Source organism: Eumetopias jubatus, unplaced genomic scaffold (assembly GCF_037043125.1).
Source record: "Eumetopias jubatus isolate StellerSeaLion01/CBP00866 unplaced genomic scaffold, mEumJub1_p1.0 scaffold_2, whole genome shotgun sequence".
NCBI classification, from domain to species: Eukaryota; Metazoa; Chordata; class Mammalia; order Carnivora; family Otariidae; genus Eumetopias; species Eumetopias jubatus.
The window spans coordinates 55368902-55396115 of record NW_028274808.1 but is presented as its reverse complement, the minus strand read 5'-3'; the positions used below and the strand labels follow the sequence as shown (position 1 = coordinate 55396115).

Here is a 27214-nt window from a genome sequence, read left to right as displayed (position 1 = left end):
AAAGAAAGAAAGAAAGAAAGAAAGAAAGAAAGAAAGAAAGAAAGAAAGAAAGAAAGAAAGAAAGAAAGAAAGAAAAGAAAAAAAGCCTTGACATCACAAGGAAACCACTTTTAGTTGCTCCATTTCCTGGAGCCTACAGCTGGCAAAATGCCTGGGACAAGATGTATTCAAGTCAAAGCAGAGCTGTGTTAGGAGAAACAGATGGCCCACCTAAGGTGAAAAAATTACTTTCTTGGGGGAAAAGGCAGGGTGGTTTATTCATCTCTTCCTCTAGGAAGGCAGGAATGTGTGGAGGCTAAATAAACAAAACTCATTACAAATGCATTCCACAGATGAACAGAATAAATGGCGCTGAACAAGCCTATGGGAGGCATCTTCCTGCCCCCAGGCAGGTTGTAGGAGCTTGTCACATGTATATTCAAGTGCCTCCAGCACTTGAAAATCATTCTGTCAGAGGAAGTAATAAGAACCAACACGTAATTGAAGAGACAGCCCATCAGTAACCCTCTCTGAGAGCTGGTAATGAGGTACTGACTGAGAAGACTGGGGATAGTCCAGATGAGCCAGATACTGGTTCAGGAAAATGACTGGATATAAAACAGAGCAGTGACAATTGGGTTGTGCTCCTTTTGAAGAAAACTGGGATTAATTTGGCTAGAGGGGTGGTAGATAGGTCATTTGCATTTGTTTAGAATAGGGGAGACTAGGCAGTGAGAATTTGTTGCTGATCATCTCACATTTTCCAGAGGAGAGAGACACATTTCCTGGAGGTTACCAGTGTTCAGATCACCTAGAAAGCACATTCCCCTCAGAAGATTTTTCTAATACCCGGATGAAACACTCCTTAAGTTTATCCAACTCTTTTGTTCTAAATGTTTATTCAACAAGGAACATTCTGATTATGAATTCCGTTTCTCAGTTACCCTAGTAATGGGCAGGATTGAGGGAACAAGTTTGGAGGTCCCTGGAGGGATTTGTTATACACCTGTTACAAATAAATACGTTTGTGTTTTATTTGATATGTCAATCTTTTGAGGGTTTGGTTAGCATAAGTTAGTTCTGCAACCTAATTTCCTAGCAATATAAACAAAATCCACTCTTTCGACCTACACAGCTGAATAGCAGACCCCACAACACTGTGACCACTGCCCCCGTATTGCCATCCTGTAGGCTACATCCAAGCAGCCCTGGGCCTTCTTCTGTAACATCGGTGCCTCTCTTTAGATTCAACACAAATCATCCCCGAAAGTCGTCTTCTTACTTGCTTCTTTAAAATCAGCAGAAGATAATTCTAAATTATGTTCTCTGTAATGCATTCTAGTGTCTCATAGCCCTGAACCTTAGGAAACAAGTCATATTATCTATGACCATGCAGTTTCACCAAGTACACTGTAACCACATCATTTTACCAAATAGCAAACTTACAGCTCCTGTGGTCCTTGCTTTCTCTTCTTCTTGGGGGGATGGGCCATAGTGAGGCCGCAAGATGATGTTCCGAAGGTCCTTCAACAAGGGGTGGGAAAGGAAGGAGTACACTACCAAACACAGTTCCTACCCAGACCCCCTCATGTGATCAAATAAAAGGGACTAGTAATTTGAAAGAGAACGTAATTGGGTTAAATGAAGAAAACGTAGAGTGTTCTCATACAAAAGAGCAAAACTTGAAGTGTACTTCTTTCTGTCAGCGGTGTTCAAGGTAACTGTAGGAGAATGTGGAGCTTTGCCCCTTTCTCTCTATCAGAGAGAATGTGTATTTCTGTGACTTACCCTGGCATTCTCATCCCTGACTCTTATACTGGTGGAGCACCATCACTTCAAGTACTCTTGCTTAGTTGTCTCCCTCCTAGGGAGCAAATGGTTAGCACTGTGTACCCCCTTGGTGGATACTGCACACTTGTTTGCTGTAGGGCATTTGTCCATTGTCTTTTGGTGATAAATAATTTTTGCCCATCTCCAAAATGAGATGGAAACAGCAATGACCCAAATCTGGAAATTATCTATTCGTCTTGCATCCCGGAAATTGTCCTTGTTCCTTGAAAAAAAGCAAACTGTCTTCCCTTTAAATGCAAAATAGAAATACTAGTGTTGCACATTAATTTCTTCTTCTCCCATATTGGAGAGTTGGCTGAAGGACTAATGATGACAACTATTGTAAAAATTCTCTCAAAATATTCATCTCATAAAATAATATAAGAGATATATTCACTGCAACTGAGATTTATAAGGGTTTTGTGAGGTGACAAAACGGGGTTTGCAATTCAGGATATTTATTGCTCCCAGGGGCTATGGCTAATCTCTTATGAAGCAAAGTTTCAGTTGGGTACAGATTGAGCAATTAGAACACAGAGGTATTGTGTAACTCCGTCTTCCTCTTTACTGTGGAAAAGTGAGTATCCTAAGTCTCAAGCTATAGGCCAGCTTAAAGATTTAACTTTTGAGTATTTTGTATCATGAGAACTCAGCATTTCTTATAAAAAATGGCTACAGACAATCAAGGCCATTATATGTCTCTGTGCTGATATTGAATTTATCTGACAGAGTTCACGGAAGAACATCCTAATAGTTTTTTTCTTTAAAGGGAAAGAGAATTGACATTTACTGATTATTTACCCTGTAGCCACACTGCCTTTATTGACAAATCTCTGAGACTGATACTAGTTCTCTTATGTTACAAATGGGATTGAGACTCAGAGAGATTAAGCAATTTATTGAAGACAATAGAGTACCTTAGAAGCCTAAATGAACATGTTCTCTTCTGGTCGATTTTATACAGAAGTGAAGTAATAATCCTGTAGAGTTGGACTTTAGGATTTAAACCCAGTCTCTCTCACCCCCAAACCATTGCTGTTCTCACTGTACCATGTTGCCACATTAACATTCAAGAAGCTAGAAAATTGCCACAGAGTTCATTTGTTCTTTCTTTCTTGCATTTTACTGCTGTTTTTTTCAATTTTTTTTTTTTGTGGTAAAATACACAACATACAATTTACCACCTTAACCATTTGAAGGGTATAGTTCAATGGTATTAGATATATTCATAATGTGAAACCATCACCACCATCCATCTTCATAACTTTTTTCATCTTATAAAACTGAAATTTTATTTCCATTGAACAGTAACAGCCCCCCTCCACACTCCTGCCCCCCTCCATTCCTGCCCCCCTCCACACTCCTTGGCAACCATTATTGTATTTTGTGTTTCTATGAATTTGACTAATCTAAGAACCTCATATAAGTGCAATCATACATATTTGTCTTTTTGTGACTGCCTTATTTTGGCAGTCTTCAAAGTTCATGCACGTTGTAGTATATTGTAGAATTTCTTTCATTTTTAAATCTGAATAATATTCAGTGTATATATACACTACATTTTGCTTATCTGTTCACTTGTTGATGGACTTTTGGATTTTATCTATTGTGAATAATGCTGTGAGGAACATGGGTATACAAATATTTCTTTGAGACCCTGCTTTCAATTTTCTTAGGTATATACCTGGAAGAAGAATCATTGGATCGTATTATAATTCTATTTTTAATTTTTGAGGAACCTCCATACTGTTTTCCACAGTGGCTGTCCCATCTTATATTCCCACCAACAGAGCACAAAGGTTCCAATTTCTCTACATCCTTGCCAATGGTTGGTTTTTTTTTTTTTTCATAGTAGCCACCTTAATGGGTATGAGGTGGTATCTCACTGTAGTTTTGCTTTGCATTTCCCTAATGATTAGTGATGTTGAACATCTTTTCATGTACTTACTGGCCATTTGTACATCTTTGGGAGAAATGTCTATTTAAGTCCTTTGCCAATTTTTGATTGGATTGTTTTTGTGTTGTTGAGTTTTAGGAGTTGAGTTCTGGATATTAATCCAGTTATTAATCAGATATATTATTTGCAAATATTTTCTTCCATTCTGTGGGTTGCCTTTTTACTCTGTTGATGGTGTCTTTTGATGTACAAAATTGTTTAGTTTTCATGAAGTCCAATATGGTATCACATTTAAGAAATCATCGACAAATCCAATGTTGTGAAGCTTTTGATTGTTTTCTTCATAAAGTTTTATGTTTTAGGTCTTACATTTAGGTCTTTAATCCATTTTGAGTTAATTTTTTATATATAATATTGGTAAGAATCTGACTCCATTCTTTTACATGTGGATATTCAGTTTTCCCAGCACTATTTGAAGTCTGTCCTTTCTCCATTGAATGGTCTTGGCAGCCTTATCAAAAATCAGTTGACTATATATACAAGGGTTTATTCTATTCCATTGGCATATATGTCTGTCTTTCTGATAGTACCATACTGTTTTGATTACTGTAGCTTGGTAGTAAGTTTTGAAATCAGGAAGTGTGAGTCCTCCAGTTCTTCTTTTTCAAGAGTGTTTTGGCTACTCAGGGTCTCCTGAGATTCTGTATGAATTTTAGAATGGGCTTTTCTATTTCTGCAAAAAGAAATGTCATTAGGATTTTGATAGGAATCACATTTAATCTGTAGATTGCTTTGGGTATTGACATTTTAACAATATTAGGTCTTCCAATCCATGAACATGGGATGTGTTTCCACTTATTTGTCTTCTTTAATTTTTTTCAACAGTGTTTTATATTTTTCATTGTACAAGTCTTTTCCTTCCTTAGTTAGCTTAATTCCAAAGTATTTTATTCCTTTTCATGCTATTATAAGTGGAATTGTTTTGTAATATTCTGTTCAGGTTGTTCATTGCTAGTATATAGAAATGCAACTAATTTTTGTGTGTTGACTTTGTATCCTGCTATTTTGCTAAGTTTATTCATTCTAATAGCTTTTTTTTCTTATATGTGTGTGTAATCTCTAAGGTTTTCTACATATCAGATCATGTCATCTACAGAGACATTTTTCTTCTTCTTTTCCAACTTAGATGCCTTTTACTTATTTTTCTTGCCTAATTGCTCTGACTAGGACTTTCAGTACTATGTAGGGCAGAGGTGGTGAAAGCAGGTATTCTTGCCTTTTTCCTGATCTTAGAGGAAAAACTTTTAATCGTTCCCATTGAGTATGAGGTTTACTGTGTGTTTTTCATATATGGTTTCTATTGTGTTGAGGTAGTTTCTTTCTATCTCTAGGTCTTTGGAGGGGGTTAGGGTTTTTTGTTTTGTTTTGTTTTGTTTTTGGTGTTTTTTTACCCTGAAATGTTAAATTTTTTTAGGTACCTTTTTTTTGGCATCAATTGAGATGATCATATCCTCCCCCCCAAACCCTTTATTCTGTTAATGTGATGTATTATACTGACTGTTTTTTTGTATGTTGAACCATCCTTACATTCCAGGAATAAATCCCTTTTGGTCATGGTGCATAATCCTGTTAATATACTGTTGAATTTGATTTGCTAGTGTTTTGTTGAGGATTTTTGCATCAATGTTCACAAGAGATATTAGTCTGTACTTTTCTTTTAGTGTCTTTGTCTGATTTTGGTGTGTGGATAATTCTGGCTTCATAGAATGAATTAAAAAGTGTTTCCTTCTCTTCAATTTCTTGGAAAATTTGAAAAAAGATTGGTATTAGTTCTTTAAATGTTTGGTAGAATTCACCAGTAAGGCAATTGAGTCCAGCGCTTCTCTTTGTTAAGAGGTTTTTTAATTGTTAATTCAATCTCCTTACTAGTTACAGGTTTATTCAGATTTTCTATTTCTTTGTGATTTAGTCTTGGTTGGTTTTGCATTTCCAGGAATTTGTCCATTTCATCTAGGTTATGCAATATGTTGGCATACAATTGTTCATAGTACTCTCTCATATCCTTTTTATTGCTGTGGAATCAGTAGTAATGTCTCCATTTCTGATGTCAGTAATTTGATTCTTCTCTTTCTATTTTTAGTCCCTTTTATTTGTTCATCAATTTTGTTGATCTTTCTGAAGAGACAACTTTTGGTTTTATTGATTTTCTCTATTGTTTTACTATCATCTATTTCATTTATCCCTGCTCTAATCTTTATTATTTCCTTGCTTCTGCTAGCTTTTGATTTAGTTTGTTCTTCTTTTTCTAGTTCCTTAAGTTATAAAGTTAGGTTGTTGATCTGAGGTCTTTTTGTTTATAATGTAAGTACTTTTAGCTACAACTTTCCCCATTAGCACCACTTTCTCTGCATCCCACAACTTTTGGCATATTGTGTTTTTGTTTTCATTAGTCTCTAAGGATTTTCAAATTTTCCTTGTAATTTCTTCTTTGACTCATTGATTGTTTAAAAGTGTATTGCTTAATTTTCACAATTCTGTGAATTTTCCAGTTTTCCTTCTGTTACTGATCTCTAACTTTTACCCATTGTGCTTAGAGAGGATACTTTGTATGAAATCGACCTTTAAAAATCTATTGAGACTTAATTTTGGCCTAACATGTAATCAATCCTGTGAAATATCCCATGCACATTTGAGAAGAATGTGGTATGCTGTTGTTGGGCAAAGATGTTCTGTATGTCTGTTAGATTGAGTTGGTCTGTTGTGTTAAGTGTTTATTTCCTTACTTATGTTCTGTCTCGTTCTGTTGTTATTTTGATAATGGATATTAAAATCTCCAACTATTATTGTAGAACTGTCATAGTTTTCCCTTCAATTCTGTTAGTTTTTACCTTGTATATTTTGATCTGTCGTTAGGTACACGAAGGTTTATAATTGTTATGTCTTCTTGCTATATTGGAACTTTTATTAATATATAATGTGCTTCTTTGACTTCTTGTAAACTTTTACCATTTAAATTCTATGTTGTCTAATAGTTTATCCACCTGTGCTCAATTGTAGCTTCTAATTGCATGGAATATCTTTTTCCATCTTTTCACTTTTAATCTATTTGTGTCTTTAGATCTAAAGTGAGTCTTTTGTAGACAACATATAGTTGGATCGTTGGATTGGATTCTGCCAATCTCTATCTTTTGATTGGAGAGTTTAACCCCTTTACATTTAAAGGAATTACTAATTAGGAGGTTTACTTCTGTTATTTTGCTATTTGTTTTCTAAATGCCTTATAGATTTTTTTTAACCCTCATTTCTGACATTACTGTCCTCTTTTGTGTTTAATTGAATTTTTGTAGTAAAATATTTACATTCTTTTCTCATTTCCTTTTCTTAATATTCTTTAGCTATTTTCTTTGTGGTAACAAAGAATGTGGTTAATGTCCTACTAAAGTTATAACACTATAATTTGAATTTATTTTTAAAAGATTTTATTTATTTATTTTAGAGAGACAGAGAAAGCGTGCGCTTGTACTCCTGAGTGGGGGGAGGGGCAGAGGGAGAGAGAGAATCTTAAGCAGGCTCCATGCCCAGCATAGAGCGCTTTGTGGGGCTCGATCCCACAGCCCTGAGATCATGACCTGAGCCAAAACCAAGAGTCAGACACTCAACTGATTGAGCCACCCACGCATCCCTATACCGACCTAACTTTAATAATATACAAAAACTCTGCTCCTCTATAGCTCCATCCCACCTCTTTCAGCTATTGATATCTTAAAAATTACATCTTTATACATTGTGTGTCCCAAAACATAAACTAATAATTTTTTAAATGCATTACTCTCTTAAAAAATATAAAAAGCAAGATTTGGAGTTACAAACCAAAGTTACAATAATACCAGCTTTTGGTATATAATTTTTCTTATAATTTTTTTCTTTATAATTTTTATATTTTTATAATTTTATAACTTTTCTTATAATTTTATAATTATAATTTTTCTTCTTTAACTATATTAGTTTCTTAAATCATGTAGAAAACAAAAAGTACAATTACAAACTATTGTTACAATAATACTAGGTTTTATAATTATTCATGCAATTACCTTTATTTCTCTGTACAACTTTGAGTTATTGTTATGGCTTCAAGTGTCTTTCCATTTTACCTTGCAGAACTGCCTTAAACATTTCTTCCAGGGCAGGTCCAGTAGTAACAAATTCCTTCAGCTTTTATCTTAGAATGTCTTAATTTCTCCCTTACTTTTGAGGGATATAGAATTTTCTGAATATAGGATTCTTGGTTGACAGGTTATTTTTCTTTTAGTACTTTCACTATATCAGCCCACTGCCTTCGGCCTCCAAAGTTTCTGATAAGAAATCTGCTCATAATCTTATTGAAGATCCCTTTTATGTGATTATTTGCTTCTCTCTTGCTGTTTTCTAGATTATCTTTTTGGTTTTGGCATTTGGAAGTTTGAATATAATGTGTCTTGGTGTGAGTCCCTTTGAGTTCGTCTTACTTGGATTTCATTGAGACACTTTGATGTTTATATTCATGTCTTTAATCAAGTTTGGGGGGTTTTCAGCCATTATTTTCTTTAAATATTCTTTCTGCCCCTTTCTCTCTCTTCTCCTTCTTAGACCCCCATAATGTGTATGTCGGTCTACTTGATAGTGTCTCACAGGCCCCTTAAGTTCTGTTCATTTTTCTTTGGTCTTTTTTCTTTCTGTTCCTCGGATTCAATAATTTCCATTGTCCTTTCTTCCAATTCACTGATTCTTTCTTCTTCCTGTTCAAATCTGCCTTTGAATTCCTCTAGTGAATTTTTAATTTCATTTGTTGAACTTTACAGCTCTATTTTGTTTCTCTTTTTCTTTTTAGATTTCCTATTTCTTTATTGCTATTTCCAATTTGTTCATACATTGTTTTCTCAACTTTCTCATATCTTCCTTTAATTTTTTGAGCATCTTTAAGATAGCTATTTTAAAGTTTTTTCTAGTATTTCTGCAATCAGTTCTTTTTTAGGGTCAGTTTCTAAAGATCTTTTTTTTTTTTTTGAATAGGCCATATTTGCCTGTTTCTTTGTATGCTTTCTGATTTTTTTGTTGCTGAAAATTGAACATTTGACTCTAATAGTGTGGTAACTCTGGAAATCAGATTCTCCACCTTTCCCAGAGTTTATTGTTTTTGTTGTTGCTATTGTTGTTTTTATTGCACTTGTTTATTGTTTTTGTTTTTGATTGTGTAGACAGTCTGTAGGTCAAGGTATACATTTAAGGTCTTCTTAGATCTTTTCTAAGCTTTTCCCAGCTGCCTGGTTACTTTCTGATTTTCCCTATATATACGGTTGCTTTTTAATGTTCTGGTCTTTAATGTCTGACTACTAAGAAGGGGAAAGGGAAAATGAAAAGGGTATAGAAAGGGCGCTAACCTTTTATTTTTTAAAAAATTTTTATTATTTATTTTTAAATTTTTAATTCAAGTATAATTAATATACAGTGTTATATTAGGCCCATTCTTTTAAATCTCCTGGATGTCATTTCACCCAGATGGGGAGAGATTTGCTTAATGGGGGGAGGTGCAACAGCAATGCCTGCCTTCCTCTTTGTCTGCACCTCTGTGATCAGAAGCAGCCATCAGGGATCAGAGCACAGATCCCCGATATTTGGAGGACAGGGCCCCTTTTCCTTACCCTATCTCCTGCAAGCTGTATGCAAGCTGCTTCAGGAGCGTGTGCACAGCTGCCTGCCTCATGGCTGGGGGTGGGGAATGAGTAGCTGCTACTGTGCTAAGACCCACAACTGAGACCAAAATTAATTGTCCACGTCTTCCCCCAGACAGTAAAAGCTTTCAGTAAACTGTCCAGAGTTCCAAAATAGTTACATAAGACTAATTTCACCAGTGCCATTGTTGTCTAGTAGAGGAGACAGATGCTTAGTGCTTCCTGCTCCATCATCTTTCCAGAATCCTCTAGGATTTTAAAAAATAGATCTCATTTTTTAGAGCATTTTTAAGTTCACAGCAAAACTGAGCAAAAGGCAGAGTTTTCCATATACCCCCTGCCTTACATGCATAGCTTTCCCCATTATCAATAGAGAAATTCCTCAAGGTTTTAAATAACCACCAATAAAATATGTAAAAAAACATTTTTTAAGAAAAAGCCAATTGTCATGTTGGAGCATTTCAATGCTCTCCACAGCAGGCAGGTCTGGCCCTTTAAGGACCAGGGTTTGTGTATCAGGGGGTGGCCTCAGTGCCTAAGGGGCAGAAACAGTCATGGTTTCTTCTCTGTTTATGAGAAGTACAGGAATAACAGCAATACTGACAACTCAAAGTCATTCTGCCACTTTCTGTCAGTGACCCTAACATTTACCTAGTTTTCTAAATGGTCAGTTTCAAAATGACTTATCTCACTTGAATCTTCTTTCTTTATTTTTTTAAAAGATTTTATTTATTTATTTGAGAGAAAGAGAGAGATAGAGCATGAGTTGGAGCCAGGGAGAGGGAAAAGCAGGCTCCCCACTGAGCAGGGAGCCCAACGCGATGTGGGGCTTGATCCCAGCACCCCGGGATCATGACCTGAACCGAAGGCAGATGCTAAACCGACTGAGCCACCCAAGTGGCCCAAAGCTTCTTTATTTAAATAGTTGCCAAGTTCTAAAGATTCTTTCATTGCAACATCTTACCATGTCTATGCTCATTCTTACCACTCAATTTCAGATCCTTGTATCCGGATTCCGGTCTGAGTCTCCTAAACAATTCTCCCCCTTGACAGACATTCCTTGCTCCCATAACATGGCTACTAGATGTATCATCCTAAATCACAGCGCAGAGTATCCCATTCTTCTGCTAAAAAAAGAAAGAAGCTGCCAAATTCCCAAGTCGAACCCTAGAAATTACCTGGGGCAGTCGCTAGGTTCCTGGGGTCCTCTCTCAAACTACAAGGTCCTAGGACTAGAGTGTTTATTTTGTTTTGGCATGCCATTTCCTTAAAATGATGCTTTCTGAGGCTGTTTTATAACAAGAGTTCTGTTTTATAACAATCTATAAGAAGAAAACAATAATAGTCTAGAAATCTCCAGGCTTCACCAGAGCCTTTGTCTTCTTTCATTAAGTTGTTGTCTAGCGCCACCTTGTGTTAAAACTAAACAGTGGCTCTAGAGAAAAACCACCTGCTGTACATATTTCACATTGCAGATCTTTAGCACTGGAAAGGAAACTTAGAGATCATTTAGACAGCTGGCTCATTTTATAGGTTAGTAATAACTCATTCAGGATTTAGAAGAAGAACAGAACCCAGGTTTCTTGAATTCCATACTACTCAATTTTCTAACGCATCCTCATAGCCTCTTCAGCCTCCATTGGAACTGGGCCAGAGTGATGATGCCACCTTTGGAAGAAAACAAAAACATAATAATTGATAACTTATTATAATCCAGTTATTATAATAAATACACTTACACATATCTCATTTATTCTTTATAGGTAGTCTGTTCTTATTTCTGTTTCACAGATGGACAAGGTACGATTCAGAGACGTTGGGGAACTCATTAAAGTTATATTGTGTTATTTGTTCACAATTATTTATTCCCCCTTTGCCCTTGCCATACTTCTATGTACAAGCCGGATAGATACTGCCCTGCCCGTATGGATTTGGGGCTTGGCCAATTCGACTTTCTTTGGTCAATGGAATGTAAATGGACTTGATATCTGCCACATGTGAGCAGAAGCTTTAAATTTTGTGGTCTGATTAGGTGTACTTTCAGCCTGACCTCCTACGTGAGAACGACATGCTTTAAAGAGTGTCTGTTTCTTCAACTGTGGCTCCTGGAGTGAGATGACACATGGGGCTGAGCTGAAGCCAGCTGATCTAACTCATCAGAGTCAAGGCTGACCTGCAGTTAGCCCGCAGCCCTCATAAAACGTGAGCAAAAAATAAATATTTGTTTTGTAAGCCACTGAGAATTTGGTTGCTGCGGCAAAAGTTGACCAATACGGGATTTGAACACAAGTCTGACTGAATTCAAAATCTCTCTGGGAACTCTGTGAAAAAGAATCTTGTTCCTGGGGTGATGTTTAATTTAACTAATTTGAGAACCTATGTGTTAGGTCTTAGGTTGCTGAGGTTCTCACCTCCTCCAAGTCTGCTTAATTCTACTCTCTAACTGATGCTTACTCTAAGCATCTGATTTAATTCTGCAGATTGCTTCTCTGGCTCTGCCTTCACAGTACTTTTGATTCCCTTTACCTTGATTTATCTTTTCTCTTTTTAAAAGAACTCATAACAGTGCTTTTATTTACCTTCCAAAATACTCTACAATTAATCTATTTATGAGTATAGTTTAGATGTCTCCCCAGCTGAATATTAAGAGGGAGGTTTTTTTTAATCTCTTTTGTTTACTGTCATGCCTTAGACAGTGCCTGGTACGTAAGAGGTGCTAAAAAGCTTTTGTTAAATGAGTGAATGAAAATGTGAAAGTGCTTCTGAAAGAATGGTAGGGGTTGTAGTTTAATAAGATGACCAGTAGAGGTCAGAGATGAGTTCTTTAAATATCTTGTTAGACCTGCAACCACTTTTACATCTGTTTGTACAAGGATCTGTTCACGCTGAATGTCTCAGGAATTAGTGTGGATTGCTACATAATCAATATAGTGGTGGCAACTGGCATATGTCATGAAAACCACTGAAAGGTAAAAACTGATGATACCTCAGATTGGTTTCTCCTCCATATATGGCCTACCTAGTCTTGGGAGCCAACTGTGTGCGTGAGGGGAGAGGTAGGAGCACATAGAAATAGAAAATAGAGAAAATAGGATGCAAGGGGCATCTGGGTGGCTCAGTCGGTTCGGCGTTGGATTCTCGGTTTGGGCTGAGGTCATAATCTCATGGGTCTCTAGGATCAAGCCCCGAGATGGGCTCCCCAGTTGGCAGCAGGGAGTCTGCTTGAAGATTCTCTCCCTCTGACCCTCCTCCCACACGTGTGTACTCTCTCATTCTCTCTCTCTCTAAATAAATCTTTAAAAAAAGAGAGAGAGAAAAGGATGCAAGATGGGGCAGAAAGTGTCGGCTTCAAGGTTATGTTTATTTATATAAATTACTTGTAAATAACAGTTACATTGGGTCAAACAGCCAGAGAAGATAGTAAATGCTTATTTTCAATTACAAAACTATTGCCTGGATTAAGAACACAGCCTCCCAAAAGTGTGTATGTGTGTGTGTGTGTTTACAGATACAGCGCATTAATACTAGAACACTTGACTGACGTTTCCTCTGCTCTTTTAACACAAAATGGCAAGCCAAGAATCACAAGCCAGGATTCTGCCTGAGTGTGTTTTAGTCTCCCTGGCTTAACAGCTCATGCCTAAACGTCACAGTATCTAACTGCATAGAGGGAGGGTTTAAAGAAATGACACCGGATTGGAAGCAAATCGTTTTCTAAGGTTTGCCTATTGGTTTTGATTGATTGATTAATTCAAGGATAAGGATTTGAGAAGGAAGGAAATTTAATGTTATTGGTTACCTCCCACACATCAGGCCTTGTGACAAGTAGTTTTACATGTTAACTCACTCACTCTCTGAAGTAAACAGTGTCAAAGATAGCACCTAGAATTTAGTAGAAACTAAGTACTGAATATATGAATGAGTTAATGACTTTTAGGAAAAAAGGATCTCTTTCTTTGTTTTGCTTTGGTTTGTTTGAGAGGGTTGATTTGTTGTGTTTACTTGATAGAACTAAATCCAATTTGAACCCGGGGTGTGGGTACAGTTATCTTCAGTGTTCCCCTTTCGTTACATGTCTCCATTTACTGGGCACTGGAAAATAAGCATACAATGTGGTTCCCTGAGATACTGCAAGGTAGGCATGGATAGAAAGCTAAATTAAATGGATGTTAATTCTGGTCCTGCCGGGAAGCGTTTCCTTTCCTACAGATTCTGCACAATGAAAATAAAAATTACATAATTCCCACCTTTCCTACTTTACAACATGTCATGAGATAAATATGAGATGCCATATTTGAAAGGTTTTGAGGTGATTAAAATTTGGGGAATGTGAATACATGAGGGTTTAATGAAAATTTTTCTATGACGTCCTTTGGGGAGGGACTATGATGTTGCTCTGGCTGTCTTTGTCTATATGAGTGGATGAACAAAACAGAACAATAATTTCAAGATCATATACCACCTACAGCTATTCTGCCTCTAGGAGTGGTGTGGATTTCCAGACTGAAGAACTCCATTGTGTTGGAAATTAGAGATGAGGATGATGATTTTCTCGAGTTTTGTGTTGGTTAATAGCCAGATAACATAGTTTTATTCTGAGGCTTGTCAGCCAGATACATGCAAACGTAGATTCTCTTATATGATCATATGAAAGAGAATACACAAACTACTCAAAACTATTTTTAGTGTGGGGCAGTTCGGGTGGGAAGATGGGCAAGAGTGGCCATTGGAAGAGTTTTCTCTAAGACTTTATGGAGGTTCATTCTCACTCCAACAGAAGTGAAATAGGACTTTCTTCCTATTCCCTCTCCTTCCTCTACTGCACTTGGAGCTTTAGCTGACTGTTAGGCATGTAATATATTCATTGCAAGCATAATCACCACAAAGAATGTGAAGACGCCAAGTACACATGAGCAAATTAGAGGTTCTTAGTCAAATCCAAACAAATATATACCTGATAATGGCTTTGGCTGAAATATACTTTTATATTTTATAGCATGTTCACATTTGCCAGTGGTTAGCAAAGATTAGGCTTGCCAAACTTTAATGTGGTACAAATGCCATGTTCAAGGCAAAGTAAGTGGACTGTTACAGGATCTGGCAAATCAAAAGCATTATCAACAGCTGTGGTTTTCATGTGCTTTGTGAGACTGGAATAATAAAGCACATGTGCATTTAGAGTGGCTATTAATTCTCACATTAATTTTTTAAAATATGATTTATACTCACTGGTAGTTTCATATGGTATTATAGTTATAATCAACTTCTGGTTAGATGTGATAATAGCCAGAAGGCAAAATTGATTGAGTCCCAATTAATTAATTAATTAAGGATTTATTGAGAGACTGCTATGTTCAGGGTCAATCCAAGAACTTTATATGTGGGATAAGAATACTTCCATAGGGAGCATCTGGGTGGCTCAGTCCATGAAGCGTCTTGCCTTTGGCTCAGGTCATGATCCCAGGGTCCTGGGATCGAGTCCCACATCATCGGGCTCCCCACTCGCTGGGGAGCCTGCTTCTCCCTGTCCATGCCCCACCCCCCCGCTTGTGCTCTGTCTCAAATAAATAAGTAAAATCTTAAAAAAATAAAAAAGAAGACCTCCTCAGGTCTAGCTATCAACACTCCCACTACCACTTCTGTGCTATCATTTCCATGCCATTGGGGCCTGGGGCCCCAAGCTAAAAATTCTCCCCAGGTAGGGTTGCCAAATTTAGCAAATAAAAATACAGAAAGCCCGGTTAAATTTGAATTTCGGATAAACGATGGGGAAAAAAAAAATCAGTGGAAATATGTTCCAAATATTGCTGGGGTGGGGAGTACTTACATTAAAGATTATTCATTGTTTATTTGAAATTCCAATTTAATTGGACTTCCCGTAGTTTATCTGGCAACCCTATCCGGGAGCCTTCCTGTGCTGCATCTGTGGGAGTGAGCCACAAACCCGGATGTGCTCCAGCTTCTCCACACCCATCCAGGTGTTTGAGGTTCTGCCCAAGGAAATGAGGGCAGAGAACAAAGACCCTGGTGTCTGACTTCCTCTCCTCCCCTTTCTCCCTTGGAATTTCAGCTTCCCCCACCTCCTATCCTCCTCATTACTCCAGGTAGGCTTAAAACTCTATAATCTCGTCGGTCTTCCTGACTGGGTTTGCTCAAAAAACCTGGGTTTCACAGATTACTATCCTGCTGCGGATTTAGAGATCCTATTTGGACGTCAGCAACTAAATACTCTTTAAATCATTTTGCATTCCTGCTACATTACTCCCCTCCTTGGTAGGTAAATGGCTGAGAGGTTACCAAGAAATGCTAAAGAGAAATGCATATTGATGTATTTGTGAGGGGAGGTATTTTGTCTATTAACTTATACATATATTTTAGCTCCTTGTCTGTCTTTTCCCTTTCCTCCCACCCCAATCTAGAATTTAATCTCCATGAGAATATGGACCTTGCCCTAGGAGTATTAAAATAATACCAGGCACATCGCAGCCACCTAGAAAGTATATGTTGGATGAATGAACAAACTCTCATTTTCCAGTGAGGAAAATGAGACTTAGGAAGTTAATTGGCCCAATTTGCACAGCAGAGCTGGGCCTCATATGTAGATCTAACCAACCAGAGAGCCCTGGCCCTTCAGACTTTAATTTGGAAAAAAGCAAAAGTAAGAATTGTATTTCTTTACTTCCTGAGCTGAAAAAACGGAACTTTCCAACAAGAGTGACAACACCAACAACAAAAACTCTAAGGGAAATAAAGAAAATCTCAAACGTATAAAACTGTTATGTTTATAAAGTACTACTTTCTGATTCTACAATAACCAACAGCTGTTCTATTCCCCAGAACAGAGGAGTGATCTGAAGGTCTGATGCAAATGCCCTGATCTTGAACTAATGATTTCTTGGGCCACAGGTAACCTTTGCAATGCCTTTGTGTGAGTTAGAAAAAGATGCTCCTTTTGCTGACAAGGCACAGCACCATGGCACACAGCTTGATAGGGGGAATGCAGGCTGAATTTCAGGCTCCGTTTGCCACCTTGGCCAGACACCTTCGTGGAGTGAACAACCCACTCCTCTGTAGGCAACAGCTCCTTTCTTGGCGGAGCTGACCATTGGTCCAGAGTTTGGCTGGAGGATTAGTTAAAAGTCGGAAAATTCTTCTTTCCTCTCAGATCTCTGTCTGTTTTTTTAGCCACTTGCTGTCTGGGTATCTTATTGCCTTCCTCCCAACTGGAACTGGGATTCTCTCTCAGGAAAATTAATCAAAGATTTCCTTCCATTCCCCATATCTAACCTCAATCGGTCAGGGAAGGACAAAGTCTCCCACCATCCTAACGCCCTCCCACTCATGGCTTTTCAATTGCCCATTGATGTCCAGAGCAAGGTGACTGATACCCTTGGCACCAGTGAATAACCTTGCCTTTCCCAGACCAGGTCAATGGTTCTACTACAACTTAAGCTTTCTTTGGTAACTCCCGAAACACGGTGAAACGGTCTTCAACAAGTTCTCCTCAGAAAAAACAATATAGAAATACCTTGACTATACCATTTTAGGTACAGTCTGTAAGCCCATGTACAATGTGTGTTTTTGGGTGCTTTCTTAGATACATAGATGAAAAAAAGTAACTAACAACTTAAGTTTGGAGACAGAATGATGTAGTGGAAAGCACCCAGGCTTTCTAGCAAAGCAGATCTCTGTTAAATGACAGCCCAGCTCTTACCACCAGTGTGACTCTGGGGAAGGTCTTTCATCTTCCTATTCCTCAGTCTCCTTGTTTACAAAAAGAGACTAAGACTTAAACTGTAGGGTTGTGCTTTAGTTTTCTAGGGCTGCTATAACAAAGTACCACAAACTGGGTGGCTTAAATGGCAGAAATTTATTCTCTCACAGTTCTGGAGATTGGAAGTTTGAAACTGAGGTGTTAACAAGGTTGGTTCCTTCTGAGGGCTCTGAAGGAAGGATCTGCCTCAGGACTTGGTCCTTAGATTGCAGATGTCTGTCTTTATACTCACATGGTGTTCTCCCCATATGTGTGTCTCTGTATCCAAATTCCCCCCTTTTATAAGCATACTAGTCATAATGGATTAGGACCCATCCTAATGACCTCACTTTAACACAGTTACCCCTGTAAAGACCCTATGTTCAAATAAGATCACACTTTGAGGTCTTAGGAGTTAGGATTCCAACATATCTTTTTGGAAGGAACACAATTCAACTCGTAACAGGTTCCTAAAGGAATGAAATATGGTAACTTATTTAAAGCACCTAACGGAAATCTTCGGTTATGAGAAGTACTTAAATAGCAATTGTATACATACTATTAATGGTTTTACCTTCTGTACTTTGTAATGATCTTATAAATACATGGTTACTCTCTGGGATTAATAGACCTATAAAGAGAGGGTCTATATGGGGAAAATATATAAATATACAGAATATGTCAGACATAAGAATCAATTATGAAAATAAAAGGCTTTATATTTATTTTTTTAAGACTTTATTTATTTGAGAGAGTGCGAGAGAGCGAGCAGAGGGAGAAGCAGGCTCCCCCCGACCCAGCACTCTAGGATCACAACCTGAGCCCAAGGCAGCTGCTAACCGACTGAGCCATGCAGGGGCCCCAAGGTTTTATATTTATGTATATGTTTGGGGTGGAGCTGGGAAAAAGCAGGGATATAGGTAGATGGTGAATGAAGGGCATAGAACTTAATTATCCAGATTGATTGATTTTGAATTAACACTGGGTTCTACTTCACTTTGAAAACAGAGTTAAAGAGAGATACAGAATGAAAGTGTACCCTTGAACAGTATAATTTGTGTCAGAAACAGTCTGAATCATTGTGTTTGTAGAGCAAACAGAGTCATTAGAGAATCAGCCACATTCTTATGACAGAAAAACTCGAACTATAATTATTCTACAAACAGCGTTACTTGGAAAATGTTTACTATAGTAACATTTTCAAGCCTCTCTGGGATTTAAAAGTGATATATTTTCTGGGGCACGTTTGGTTTTAGAGTGTTATTTGAAGAGAAATTCTCACTGTTAATAAAACTAGAAAGGAGAAAATTGTATTTGCTATTTCATGAAGAGAGACATCTCGTTTGATCTTGAACTTTTCCCTTCAGGATATCCTCCATGGCAGCGGGTAACTAAGACAATGCAGTGGAATGCACGGCTGAGAGGGTGAGTCTTCGAGAAGATGAAGGGTTATTATGTAAGAATCTGGTCTCCATTAAGAATAGAACAAGAGGAAATATGTTTGATTTGCAGAAGGAAGAATTTAGGCTAGATCTAAATACTCTCTGAATTGGTAATCAGTAAAATAGATGCCCAAGAAAGGCTAAGTAATACCATTCCTAAGAAGATCTGTAAAATTATGACAAATTCCATTGTTAATAGTTTTCAAAAATCATAAGGACTTATGAATATTCTATCCAGCATATGAGAGTTGCATTACCCTAGGCAATTTTTCAAAATAACTCTTCTAAATAATCTTTCTGATTACTATTACTCAGTATATATATATATTTTTAAATATTTTTTTCTTTTCTTTTACAAATTTTTTTTATTATGTTATGTTTTCACCATACATTACATCATTAGTTTTTGATGTAGTGTTCCATGATTCAATGTTTGCGTATAACACCCAGTGCTCCACGCAGTACGTGCCCTCCTTAATACCCATCACCAGGCTAACCCATCCCCCCACCCCCTCCCCTCTAGAACCCTCAGTTTGTTTTTCAGAGTCCATCGTCTCTCATGGTTCATCTCCCCACTATATATATATTTTAATGGATGGTTGAGTTTGATGAAATTATCAATTTGAAAGTCATTTTAGTGTTATAAAAGCGTGGTCTTATAATTTTCCCACTCAAAGATTTCCATTGAAGTCAAGTTAAAGAAAAATTGAAAATGGAGAGAGTTTTAATTCTTAGATTTAAGATCTAAATCCTGATTTTCCCAGGAAGAGCCTAGATTTCTTTGAGGATAGGAATCTATCTTCCTCCTTCCCTCCCTCCTTCCCTTCCTTTTCTTTCCTCTTTCTCTTTCTCTCTTTCTCTCTTTCTTTCTTTCTTTCTTTCTTTCTTTCTTTCTTTCTTTCTTTCTTTCTTTCTTTCTCAAAGCTGATTCCAAGGAACCTTTCTCATAAGGAAGCATTCATTCTATTTGTTTTGGAAAGTACCAGAAGACTTATGAACAATATTTGTGAGAGGTGTACAGAAAGGGGTGCTGCACTCTCCATATTGATTGTTACCGTTGATAGAGGCCAGCAAATAATTGCACAAATCTTTTCACTGTGCCTAAGAAGATATTTTCAATGTAAGTCTATAAGGGATCAAAAGTGGTTACCAAGCAAGTCCATTTTCAGACGTGACTTCTTTTTGACTGTTCTGGATTTATTTATTTTTTTTTTTTTGCCAGTCTTGTTAATAAAGGGTTGAGTTTTAATGGCTATGAAAGTACAGGAGACATATTTTTGGGTCCATGAAGGACAGAAATTTGGATCGAAGACTAAAATAAAGAACCCTTGAATGACTATACATCTGCGAAAGAGAACTGAAAATGTTTAGCTTCTCCCAAAGGAAGGTTTAAAGGAAACTCTTTTGTTTAGCCTGATCTAATGGGGACGGGGATGGGAAGGAAAGTCCTGAGAGGCTGAAAAAAAATATGAAAACCTCAGGCTCCCCTCACTCAAATTTGAGGTTTGAATTTACACCCTTTGAAAGGCCTATGTTCTCCAACAAAATAGTATAAAAAGCAATGTCAGGCTAATAACAATACTGGTGTCCTCAATAAAAGTAATTAAAAGTCTTTTCTAGAAAGACATTTTTCTAGAAAGACATTTCAACCCTGCAAAGGATTCCTCTAGATAAAGTGCCACCAAACATGAACTCACAGTTCTAAATTACAAGAAACATGAAGAAACAATCCAGAATCATTAACAATGATAAATTTCTTAGACCCTAAGAACTTCAGAAATATATTATAAAATACTTAAAACTATTAAAAGGAAGAAACAAACACTACTAAAATATTAACTAAGAGTAATTTTTCTGGCCTAGAAAGGGATTAATTTGTGTGCTCTTTCGTAGGTTGTTTTACTTATGAAATAACCCAGGACCAGAGTTCTGCTTATGGGCAAAAGGGTACTCCATGTTATTTTCAGAACATTCCTTCTTGCATATGCTGGGTCTCCATGAGCAAACCTAACCGGGAATGGGCACAGCTGCTAACCTTCGACAGCAGGCAGTGAGCAAAGAGAAGTTCAAATTTGTATTCCAGCTGAAGTCAAGTTTGGAAAGTAGGCTAATTCCAAAAGGGTGGAAAAGAGTGAGAACCAAATAAAAGAGAAGCAAGACAAAACCCATGAATTTAGGAGGTGGAGGATGTGGTGTTCCTTAAGGCAAGAGAATACCAATGGAAGATGAAAGTGACCCTTCATAGGTCACCTTCAAAGGGGACTGCGGTTTGGGGCAATATTCAGAAACGTTGTTTTGGCTATGAAGTGAAGCCAGACCCAGTGAAAGAAACCTAATTTCAGAAGGAGACTCTGTCTGCTAGGATGTGAATAGGAGATTTTATTTTATTTTATTTTTTAAAGATTTTATATTTAAGTAATCTCTACACCCAACGTGGGACTCAAACTTACAACACTGAGGTCGAGTCACATGCCCTACCAACCGAGCCAGCCAGGTGCCCCTAGTAGATTTTAATCTCTAGAACTATACATTTTTGACTAGGCTTGGTTTCTCCTGTCTCTGGCTCAGGAATATCTGTTCTGTGTCATATTGCTGTTGGAGACAAAACTATCAGAGTCTTCTGTCTCAACTGATGAGCTTCCAAATGAATGGAACAGAAAAGTTTCTCAGAACCAGAATTTAGTGTTAATATCTTAATATGATTTAATATCATGTCAGGTCTGTAGGTAGCATGTCATGATGAAAGGAAGTGTGCTCAAGTCATGTGATGGCTACTTACACCCACAATCAATTGCTTGGAACTTTTTGGGAACTGTTTTTAGAATAAGGACTGGAATAGATAAAATTAATTCAAACTGCTTTTGCTTAAGAAATTTCCAGATTTCCAGACAGGAATCAGCTGTCTTCATGAACAAAATCCAACTCAACGGTAAAAGCCAGATTAGCATAACTTGATGGAGACACTCCTTTTAGTTGGACATTGTGGTGTTATAAAATGAAACATTCTAGGTAAATAGGGATAATTTAGAGCCAATTCCCAAGGAATCTGGAAAATCATCAGGCAGTTATTTTTAATTCTTTCCTTCCTCTCTCTCCCACCCTCTCTCCGTCCCCCACTCCCTTCCTTTCTTCTTCCCCTCCCCTCCTCTGCCTTCGCCTCCTCCCTCCCTTCCTCCTCTCCCTTCCCTCAGTCTCTTTCCCTTCCCCTTCCTCTCCCTCTATCCTGGCTGCTCCTTTTCTCTCAGCACCCACTTTGCAGACAATCTTCTCTCCCCACTCATCTGCATCTTCCACATGGTGGCCTCAGACCCACTCCCAAAGTTGACCGGGCTGTATTCTGTGTTTCACGCTCAGTCTGTGTCAGGGGTTACAGTCAGATGCCTCTGCCAGCCCGAGGTAGGCATGGGAGGGGTAGAAATAACCATAATCCTAAAAGTAATAAAGTTTCTTTTTATCTCCTTGAATATAGAGTCATTCTTTGTCCCATGGGGTAATTTTCAAGCTACCCTGTGTATTTAAGAGCAGTTGGTATCCCTGGGCTCTTGAGATGATTCATACAGTTTCATGCAACACTCCACTGTTTTCCTTCAGATTTTGTTGAAGCTGGTGGTTTTTGTTACAAGTCACAGTGAGTCTTCTGTGGGTTGAGTGAGGGATTCTTTTCCTAACAGTATGCTTAAGGGCAGAGGAGGATGTTCCTTTTACAGATATCAGGAAACATGAAAGAGAAACAGATCTAATCCTTTACAGATAGAATTCTATTTTTCTTCCTATTTCACTTGGATATATTCTTTTTTACCCCAGCTTTAGAAACTAACAGATAAAAAAGCAGTTTAAACTTAAATAGTGCCTTTTTTTTTTTTTGAGAACAGCATTTACAATCCAGTTTGCATGTTCTGAGGAATACTATATCTGAAAAAATAAGGAATTCATACTACATACACTTTAGAAATAGTTACTAAACAAAAAAAAGTAGGTTTCTTTACTGCAGGACTTTTCAGTTCCTTTAATATGCTAATGGGCATTGTGACACTTCAAGAATGGATTATACTTTTCTGGAAATTATTTGACCATCAAAAAAAGCATAGTCCTGGAAGCAAAAGCTTTTAAACTTGTTCCTGCCAATGCAAGTTTCACTGCTCTCTTGATTCAAAGGATTGTCTGACGCTGTGCATGATTATGATACTATCCCCCAGCTCCAAACCTTCCCTCCTCTACTCCACTTGGTGATGCAGGGGCCAAGACCCTGGAAACCACATTTTTCTTTAGTCATCTGGCTTCCTTTTGGGATGTCCTTGAGAGAGACTGGGCAGCAGGAGGAAGGGAGAGGGCTTTTCCTTCTTCCTTTCTGTTTGCTGTTTCTAGATATCGCCCTACCAGTGGCCTTCACTTGGCAGCAATAATTAGTTGCTGTCTCAGCTTCTCTCCACACTCTCAGAGCCTCATTGCAGTCTGAGGTGAGGTAGCAGCAGCTCCAGGTAGTGGCCCCCTTGGGAGTCAGAGCTCCAAATGAAAGAGGCCTCTCCTCAAAGCACCCGAGTCCCAACTGTGGCTTGCTTGGCAGTGCCTCACCTTGAGCCCTGGGTCCCACCTCGATGGGGCCCTCCCCCACCTCCCAGTTCTGGCCATTCCAACCTCTTCCCTAAGAGTAGAAAGCCGCTTGCTACCTAACTCTGTTATCTTAGTGTTCCTTTGTGCTGTTTTTGAGCCCTCCAACATCTGCAAAAAATTTCCCATATCAAATTCTCTCTGTTAAAATACCTAGTGTGGTATCTATTTTCCTGACTTGACCTCAGTGGAAACAATGCACATGAGAGCTTCCCCTCCACAGGAGTGCCTTTGGAGAGGGAGGGAGGTTGGGAGAGTGGGTAGAAGAGTCAGTGGAGGAAAAGCCTTGAATTCTTGCCTTGAATCTAAAGCAATAGTTTTCAGACCTTAGAAATTCAAGTGAACGCAAAGAAGTTTCATTTTGAAAATTTCACAGCACCCCTGAAATAATAGGATACATTCTGGAGTGTTAGTAAAATAGAATTGTGAATTCCTTTTTCACCTACGAAGTTACTCAGTGATTTTAGTAAAAATGTAATGAAATGTAACCTTTCTGCAGGGCCGTATTTGCCATAATTTTAAACACAGATTAACCATCCCAAGACAGTGGAAAGAGGTAGTGTGACTTGGTAGGGTATTGGAATTAGAATATTGAAAATGTGAGCATATGTTCTCATGGAATCTCTAGGGATACATTTAAAAATACTTGGTTTAAAAAAATAACTAAATCTCTGGGTCTCAAATTTGGCTGATCATTAGAATCATCTGGGAGATCATTAAAATTACAGATTGCTGAATTGGACCCCAGGACCAGGGTCAAATTCAGACTCTACTGGGTTAGGCCCCTGGAACTGTTATTTTTGGGAAACCCCATGTGAACGAGGGATTCTGATAATAACAGGTTTAGGATCCATTATTATATAAAATAAAAATTTTCTAATTTTTTTTTTTTTTTTTTAGAACTTAGATTCAAAATTCAGTGTTTGGGTTTTTTTTCCCTCCATTAAAAGTCTGAGCTAAGAGCCACGGTGCTGACAGTCTCTCTATCCTAGCAGGGGGCAGTGGGGAAACTCTGGGTTGGAAGAGACAAAAGGCAATGGAGCTTCCCTCCAAGGCTAATTTTTGAAGGGCTTTTGATCATCTCCACCCAGTGTCAAAGCCAATCATGGAACCTCAGAGCCAAGGCGGTTCTGACAGGTTGTTTCCACACCACGACACCATTTCTGTCTGCTTGTTGGGGCTCCGAGGGGGCGCCTGCTGTCAGAATGCTGAGATTCTAAGTTATAAGTGGGCCTTTCACAATCAGTGCAGAGTTTTTTTTTGCCAAGTCATTACTTTCCTGGGATTCTAAGATAGAGTGGCCAGGCATCTGACTTCTGAAATAAACAGCCATCTGTGTCCACAGATCCTGCCAGGAACTTCTCAGATAAATGAAATGAATGAAAGAACAGAGCCAAGGCGAGCAGCAAGGAAGAGTCTCATTTAACGGAGCTAGGGTCCATTTTCTTGCTTGGAGAGCCTCAGTTTTTTTTTTTTTTTTTTTTTTTTTAAGATTTTATTTATTTATTTGACAGGGAGAGAACAAGCAGAGGGAGAAGCAGGCAGAGGGGGAGGGACAAGCATTCTCCCTGTGGAGCAGAGAGCCCAATATGGGGGTCGATCCCAGGACCTGAGCCAGAGGCAGACGCTTAACTGACTGAGCCACCCAGGTGCCCCTGGAGAGCCTCAGTATTTTTAAAAACCTTTTGCAGAGGGCTCAGTCATTAAGCGTCTGCCTTCGGCTCAGGTCATGATCCCAGGGTCCTGGGATCAAGCCCCACAACGAGCTCCCTGCTCCGTGGGAAGCCTGTTTCTCCCTCCCCCAGTCCCCTTGCTTGTGTTCCCTCTCTCGCTCTGTCTCGCTGTGTCTCTGTCAAATAAATAAATAAAATCTTAAAAAAAAAACCAACAAACCTTTTGCGGAAAAGGGGGGATAAGGCATCTATCTGGCAGTGCAAGTCCTTACTCCCTCCCTGTGTGCCTCCTAGTTACAACTAGCAAAGTTGAGGAAATCAGGAACTTCCTGCTCAAGGTCAGGGAAAAGGATGCAAAATCTGTTAAAATCGAGAAAACCAAGGATAACGTGGAGTTTGCAGTTTAGTACAGCAGATACCCTTACATCTTGGACGAAGGGAAGGCAGAAAAACCGACACAGTCCCTGCCCCTAGGTTGCACAGTGAAGGAGCTGAAATAAACCAGACATGTGGATTTAACTGTATTATAATTTGTTTAATTCAAACAAATGAATAAATAATTATTTTAAGGGGTGGAAAGGATGCTTGTTTTCCAATTGCTCCAGTTGGCCAATCACAGCGACATCCAGTTTGGATGAATACTGTTTGGGTTCCTTGGGATCGTGGGTCCTGGATTTGATCAGGGAACTCACCAGACTTGTGGCTTTTCAATCGTGGAATCTGTTGACACAAAAAATCCTCAGCACTTTGGGTGATTCAAGTGCACTTTCATAATTTGCTCTCATTTTATGCTCTTTGTTATTTCCACATTCCACAAGAATCCATCACTCTTCTCTTGAGTTATGTGCTGCTTAGGGCTGATGCTCATACCACCCACTCAGGGAGGGCAACCTCAGCTTCTTGAACTCACAGAACCTATTGTTCTGTCCCTTTCTTGCCCAGCGTTGTCACTGCAGCCCTGTACTCTGGCTGGGAGGGCATGGAAATGACTCCCCAGAGAGCCATTCATCACAGTAATAAATGTTCTGTGTTTTACTAAGTTCCATCAAAGTTCACCTCCACACCGAAGTGAAACAATTGTTCTCTGTGCGTTCTTTTCTGCGTCAAAACATACTGTTCCCGAAAGTGCATGAGCTATTTGTGTATGTGCGGTAGGTCAGCTTGAAGCTGAGTCCACATCTGTACACAGACCGTGTGGGCGACTAGCGCTTACAAGACGCCTCGGTGCCCGGCTGGACCACCACCTTCAGAGGCTTCCTGTAGACGCTACAGTGGGCTCAGATGTGTGCATTTTCAGGATTATTCTCCACTTTTCTTCCTAGGCTCCCAGGTGGGTTGATTTTAATTGCTTCACTCATGTAAACATCTCTAAAGACTGTACTAGGTTAGTTAGCTGTGGAAGCGTGTTGCTGGCTTTCTCCTCTCCCCCGTTTTTCCCCACACGCGCAAATTAACCAGAAACATTTCATTGCTCAGTAATGAGGTTGGGATTCTTCTCTGTAGAGTCCAGGAGGACATAAAAGGCAGCCCGTCTTTATGTTAACATTGACTGTTTTCATCGTCTTCTTCCTACCAAAAACTCTCTGCCGACTTACTTTAGAAAAGAAGCAAACACTTCCCTGGCTTCTCAGAGTATGCAGTCCTGTTATTGAGCAATCTTAGAACAATTTACTGTGTAAGCCACCCCCCCAAACACACACACACACACACACACACACACACACACACACACAAACACACCATGTCAAAACAAAACAACTTGGGCATCCTTCTTTCCTTGTTTTTAAACCTCATTTGCTCAATAGCATATTTAATAAGATATATATCAACTTATTTTGTCCAGCACTATTTAATGCAATAACTTCCACACTCAAAAAGGCCTAAACATTTAGCCACACATGTCATCAAATAAGAGATTTGGTAATAATGTTCTGGAATTTAACATTTAGATTTTTAAGATATGCCTCGTTAAGAAAAACAAAAGGGCTTATTAACTCATTTGCTTTTCTTATTAATTCTATTTTTTAACTGGCTGAGCAAACAGCCAATTAGAGGGCTAATTTGTTAGGGTCATACATTAGCTAAAAAGAAAAGAGAAAAAAACAATGACTATAGCAGAAGCTAGGAATTTCCAAAGGCTTATTTTGTTTGAGTTAGGATATGGTATCTTTTATTATTTTTATTTATTTATTTGAAGATTTTATTTATTTATTTGAGAGAAAGAGAGAGAGTACAATGGGGGGGAGCAGAGAGAGAGGGAGAAGCAGACTCCCCACTGAGCAGGGAGCCTGACACAGGCCTCCATCCCAGGACCCCGGATCATG

The 27214-nt window shown here is 38.5% G+C and overlaps 1 pseudogene; it reads left to right on the top strand.

Moving 5' to 3' along the window:
• Positions 1 to 20626: 20626 nt before the first annotated feature.
• On the top strand, positions 20627 to 25390 carry LOC114217387 (large ribosomal subunit protein eL38 pseudogene; annotated as a pseudogene).
• The last annotated feature ends 1824 nt before the right edge of the window (positions 25391 to 27214 follow it).